Raw genomic sequence first — 6,000 nt, 5'->3', positions numbered from 1 at the left:
GGCAGGCCTCGCACCTGCGCACCCTCCTGCCCCGCGGCCTTGTACGCCACGAGGCCGACGAGCGCAGAGGCCGGGGCCCGGCGGGCCCGGCCCAGCCCTTCCGACAGGCGGGCGCCGGGATCGAGAACCCGCAGTCGCCTCCATCTTGACCGGCGGAGGCGGGAGCGGCGTCCGGGCCGGACCCCGTCACGTCGGCCAGGCCCAGGTTCGCAGCCGGCAGCGGGCGCCGTCTCCACCGCGGGGCCCAGCCCCGGCTTCTTGGGACCAGTCGGAGTTGCCCCCAGTTCCCCCCGCGGCCCCGACAAGATGGAGGACGTCGTCTCCTCCCTCAGCCATGACGGGAGCGGGGGACGCCTCCCCACGGGGCTGAGGAGAGGGGAAGCGCCTCCAGCCCGAGGAGCGCGCGGGGCCCCGCCGCCGGCCTTCCAGACCCCTGCTCCCGCCCTCTTCGCCGAAGCCCCTGCCCTTCCAGCCCTCACGGGGCTCCCAGACACTGGACAGGGAGGGCTTGGGGGACATCGAAGCCGCGGCGCTCCTGAGGAGGCGGCGCTCGCAGCCGTTGCGAGGGCAGGTGGCCCGGATCTGGTCTTCGGGCCGCCGCCGGGGCCCGACAGCGCCCAGCCCCAGGGGCTGAGCCGCGGCCGGTGCTGCGGGAACCGGAGTCGGCGGCCCGACCCTGACGGGCCGGGCCACGGTGGGGGCGGGGAAGGGGGGGGGTATGGAATGGAGGCGTGGGGGTGTGGTCTGCGGCTGACGGACAGGGCATCAGACCACCCCCTCAAGGGGGGGTCCTGAAGGAAGGCGGACGCAGCCAATGGGCATCCCCGAGGCTCCCAGGCCGCCCACGGCGGCCGCCAGTGAGGGCGCAGGGGGCGGGGCCTGCCGGGTCGGGCCGCGCCGCCGCGGCCGCCGCCTCCGCCTCCTCACCAGCGCTAAAGCCGGGACTGGACCGAGCGGAGTTGCGCGTGTTGCCGAAGGGGGGTGGGCCGGGGGCGGGGAGGTTCGTTCCGCGGAGCCGCAGCCAGAACCGGGTGAGGCTTGTCCCCGCCGTGTCTCCAGCTCAGGGCCGCCGACAGTGGGGGTGGCTGGGAGCGGCGCAGCCTCCGGAGGCGGAGGCGCCGGGAGGCGGAGATGGGTGAGGGCGGCCTCCGAAGCCTCCCACCGACCCGGGACGAGCGCCCCGCGGCGCGGCCGCCGTCGCCGCTGCCGCTTCGGGGCCTCAGGCTGCCGGCGGCTCCGCTGATGTCCCAGGCGCGTTGGCGGGCGGCCCGCGGGCTGCGGGAGTGCGGGCGCGGCCGCGAGGGCGGAGTGAGGCAGCCGGCGGCGGCGGGGGTCGCCTGGGGCCGCCCGGGGCGGGGGCCGGCTGTGGGGGTCGCGCGGTGTGGGGGTGGGGTGAGGTGGGTGGGGGAGGGGCGCCTCCGTGGGGGCTCGGGGTCCCGTTAGCGTTCTCCCAGCGACGGCCCGAGGTCCCCGAGTTTGGGGGCGAGGGCGCGGGCCCCCCGCGCCGGTCCCCTTCTCGGCCGCCCCGGCCCCGGCGCGCGCGCGGCTCGGCTCCGCACGTATTGTTTGGCTGGGTCTCTAATGGCGGACGGGGAGGCAGCGCTGCCGGTCGCCGACTGCGGGGGGGCAAGTCTCGGGCCCGGGGCAAGAGCCAGGGGCACAGGCGGGGGGTTTCCGCCCCGCGGCGACGCGGGCTCCCCCCAGGCCGGCGTGGGTGCGGGCGCGGCGGAGACGGCGCTGGGCGGGCCGATCCCGGGGATCGGAGTCTCCGCTGGCGTCGAGGCTGCGCTCGCCCTTCCCTTACCCCTCCCCCTTCCCGAGAAGGCCTGCTGCCCTCCGCCTCCTCCCCCCAGGGTTTGCCTTTCACGTGGGTTTTGGTCCCAAATAAAAATTTTATGCCGTTTTGCTCTACTTTACGTTGGAGAGGATTGTTGGTGCCTGGCTAGGGAGCAATAATCGAAGGTCCGAACCTCCTTGACCTCTTATTCCGTTCTCTGCCTCCTTCTGGTGGAAAAGACTTGGTTCTCCCACCTGGTTAGATGTTGTTGATCCATTTTTTCATTTTTTCTCTTATCCCAGGACCAGGAGTTGAATTCATCCCTACCTGGTGCATCTTTGGCTGAGCGTGAGGAGGACAACACCCCGATTGTGAGTCTTTTGCCCCTAATTTGATGCTCCTAGAAGACGTTGGCAGGTTAACGTAGGGCCTCGGCCTGGGGACCGGTGCGTCCCCGTTGTTTTGAGGGGGAGGAGCTTCCCCCTGGGTGGTACTGCCCCCGGGGCGCAGCCTGGATAATGGCTGGTGAGGCAGCTGGGAGTGGGCGCTGCTGTTTGCACCGCTGCAGAGAGCGCTCCTGCTGCAATACCAACCTCAGCAACCAGACGACGGGCTCCTGCCGCTGCTCACGTTACCCGGGAGGAGGGGTGGAGGAAGGAGGGCATATTGCTGGCGCCCTCTAGAGTTCCAGGGTGGGAATTGAAGTCGTTTCGTTTGACGCCTGGTCTGCAACCATCTTTTAACACTTTCTCTTCCTTTTCAATAGAGAATTGATTGAAAGGGTTGGAGAAGCAAAAAGACGGATTTAGATCCGAGTGTGTGATGTAAAACACAAATTTTGACTCTTAAGAGTTCATGAGTTGGTGGATGTCTTTGACGTGTTTGCTTAGGAAAGGCGTGAGGCCCCCTCCTCCTGTTGTCTTACTTTTATCACCTAGTTCCCTGCTCTGGTTACTCTTAGCCCCAAATCTTTTGTGATGCTTAGTGTTCCCTTGAGTTGTTCCTGACGTGTCACCTGAGAGTTATTGTTTAATGCTTGCAATTTGTCGGTTTTAAAGTATCCTTGTAATATGCTAGACAATAAGGTAAACATAACAGATCATTTTCCATCCGTTGTAATGAGTTACAAAATATCAGTGAAGTTACTGTTCTGGGCACATTATATCTCTGGAGCCCACTGATAGTTAACTTGCAGATCTCTGTCAAAGGTGAGTCATGAGTATGGTCGCTTATACTTAAATATGAAGTCTCAAATGGGTCAAAAAATAATAGATGATGAACACAAACTGAGTACTGATTGTGAAGGATGATGTGAGGATGGCAACTTGTATTAAGCAAATACCACTTTAGGCAGGTCCCCGATGCTTTCATGTATTATTTCCTTTAAGGAAATCTTGGCAAATGGCCTGCAGGGTCATAAAAATAGCATGTATTGAGCCTGTATTGTATGCCAGCATAAGTTTTTTTTTTTTAAGTTACTATGGCAACTATCAACTTTATGAAGGAGAATAGTATATTGAACCTCTGTGTACCTATCATTTACATTCTATAATTATCAACACATGTCCAGACTAATTTTTAACATATTAAATAGTTTAATCTTTATAAAAACTTAGTGTTTTTATTCCTAATTCTTAGAGGAGGAAACAGGCATAAGCAGATAACCCAGGCAGTAGTATTCGTTTAAACAGGATTTGAACTTAACCAGTTTTGGTTACAGGCCTGAGTTCAGCAGCTGCGATGTCCTGTTTTATTTGTAAATTTTCATTTTATTTATTTATTTTTTTTTTAATCTTTGGGCCACACTGAGGCCTGTAAGATCTTAGTTCCCTGATAAGGGATCAAACCTGTGCCCCGTGTATTAGCAGTGTGGAGTTCTAGCCACTGGATTTCTAGGGAAGTCCTTTCTGTTGTCCTGTTTTAAAGTATATAATATGATTATTTCATAAATATAGAAATTGAAAAAAACTGGAAGTTACAGCCTTTTCAGCCTGTATTCTTTTCCTGGAAACCAGTGGGTAAACAAATATGGAATGTTAAATCTTACTGAATACCTCTAAGAAAAAAAAGTAGTACCACAGTTGTCAATCAGATAACTATAAGATAATTGACTGCTTTTAAACTAATAGGGTCTATTTGAATCAGAAATAATATACTCTCTTTTTTTCAGTGTGTATGTGTGCAATTTAGTGTCTATTAAATACTGTAACTTAAAATGAATATAACTTCTGTAATGAGTTTAAAGGTCTTTTCAGGCATTAAATCATTCAGATATAGTGGATCAGGGATTAGATCTTTCAACTATCAATAGATGGGTAAAGCTTATATTATCACCACATACTTTCCCAAAAGATTTACCATTCTAAAATTTTTCTTTATACTTATTTGTGATGTCCGTGGAGGAAGGTTAATTGGTTAAGTACACATTTGGAGATGAGAACATACAAAATGTATAATCAGGACTTTCCTGTAATGTCAACATATGTATACTAATGAAAGCTAAGATTCTTTCAAATACAGTTGACCCTTGAACTACATGGATTTGAATTGTGGGTCCACTTATGCCTGGATTTTTTTTAATAGTGCTGCAGGCAGTTGGATCTGCTGATATGAAGGAACTCAGTAAAAGGGAGGCCCAACTATAATTTATACACGGATATACTTTTTTCTGACTGTGCTGTGCAGCGTGTGTGATCTTAGTTCCCAAACCAGGTGTTGAACTTGTGACCCTTGTGGTAGAAGCTCGGAGTCCTAACCACTGACATCAGGGAAGTCTCACTTTTTGAAGGGATGTGGTTCTTGTTTTCCTTAACGATTTAGCTCAGAATTAAAAATCTTTTACTTTTTACTGAAAAGCATCAACTAATGGTGCTTTAATGCACCAGGCAAAAAGATAACCTGACAATTCTAAATTCACTTTGATTAAATCAGAGTTCTTTATTACATGTAAATTTATCATGCAGTTAATGTGAGTTAGGTACCTTTAGTTGTACTTATGAAGTATTTTGATATTTAAAAATACTTCACGTTTATGGTACCTTCTTTAGTACATTCTTAATAGTATGTATTCCTCCTGCTGTCCTTTGTCAAACAGTTGAGGGAAAGGGAGAGTGGCCCTGCTTTTCTGAATTCTTCTCTAGGTTCTCTTGCACCGGACTCTTGTACCCCATGTGGTGGGACAACTCTGAATATTCATATGTCACACCGATGCTGACAGTGAACATTTCAGACCTTTGTGTGGTTATGGAGCTTGACATACCATCTTTGGACAACAATGTTCCTATTTTTAGAAGTTTTATTGTATGTTGCCCTTGTTTGAGGTACAGAGTGCCTTACTAATGCATTTTGAGGCAAAGTGAATCCTTACCCTTTAGTCAGATGCTGTGTTGTAACTGTGATGAAAAGAATATATATGCATGTTGGAGCTCTATTGTTGTCAAAAGGTGTGGTGTAATTTGAAATTTTGTATCTCTTTCTAGGCATTCATATCTGTCTACTGGTAATATTATTCACACATATATTATTATGTTGAATAACACTTATTATAAGAGAACGTTGACATGTTCACCTTGCATGTTTTATTTAAGCAATGCAAGATGAGCCTAAACCCAAATGCTTTCTCCCATTGGATTAACAGTATTTTATGTAGGGCATTTTAAGTTAGGAAGCAAGTATGCTGAGACAGTGTGTTGATTCCATGTATTTTCCATTTTTTATTTCAGTTGGTTCATTTTTTTCTATTCCTGTCAGAGCACAAATTGGGATTTTAGAATTGAACAGAACTTTTAAGATATTCCCTGGTGGCTGAGATGGTAAATAATCCGCCTGAAATGCTGGGGACCTGGGTTCGATCCCTGGCTTGAGAAGATGTCCTGGAGAAGAGAATGGCTACCCACTCCAGTAGTCTATCCCAGAGAATTCCGTGGACAGAGGTGCCTGGCAGGCTACATACAGTCCATGGGGTCACAAAGAGTCAGACAGGACCAAGCCACTTTGACTTTCACTTTAAGATATTCAAATCTCAAAGTTCTTATGCACAGCTCCAATATGTAAAAACTATAAATTGTCATTGAGAAAGTTACTGTTGGGTAAATAATTTTCAACTATGAGGCTCTGGGTAACAATTGTAGTTTTTAATTTTTTATTTTGATTGTTTACCTGCAAAAAAAAATTCTTACATAATCAGAATTGCAAATTTTTATATGTGCAGCTTATTTTTTAAA

At 50.7% G+C, this 6,000-nt stretch overlaps 1 protein-coding gene across 8 annotated transcripts in view; it reads left to right on the top strand.

The window, feature by feature from the left end:
- The first annotated feature begins 944 nt into the window (after window positions 1–944).
- ZMYM2 (zinc finger MYM-type containing 2) overlaps window positions 945–6,000 on the top strand; it is a 64,864-nt gene continuing 59,808 nt past the window's right edge. For 3 of the 8 annotated variants that reach the window (XM_040266824.1, XM_040266819.1, XM_040266822.1), the window contains exons 1-2: window positions 945–1,031; window positions 2,080–2,148. The gene's annotated coding sequence lies outside the window, so the exon portion shown is untranslated. Of the gene's footprint in view, window positions 1,252–2,079; window positions 2,149–6,000 lie in introns of all 8 variants that reach the window. The other 5 variants (XM_040266825.1, XM_040266823.1, XM_040266826.1 and 2 more) reach the window with 3 other exon arrangements.

Source organism: Oryx dammah, unplaced genomic scaffold (genome assembly GCF_014754425.2).
Source record: "Oryx dammah isolate SB20612 unplaced genomic scaffold, SCBI_Odam_1.1 HiC_scaffold_24, whole genome shotgun sequence".
NCBI classification, from domain to species: domain Eukaryota; kingdom Metazoa; phylum Chordata; class Mammalia; order Artiodactyla; family Bovidae; genus Oryx; species Oryx dammah.
This window is presented reverse-complemented; position numbering and strand designations above follow the sequence as displayed.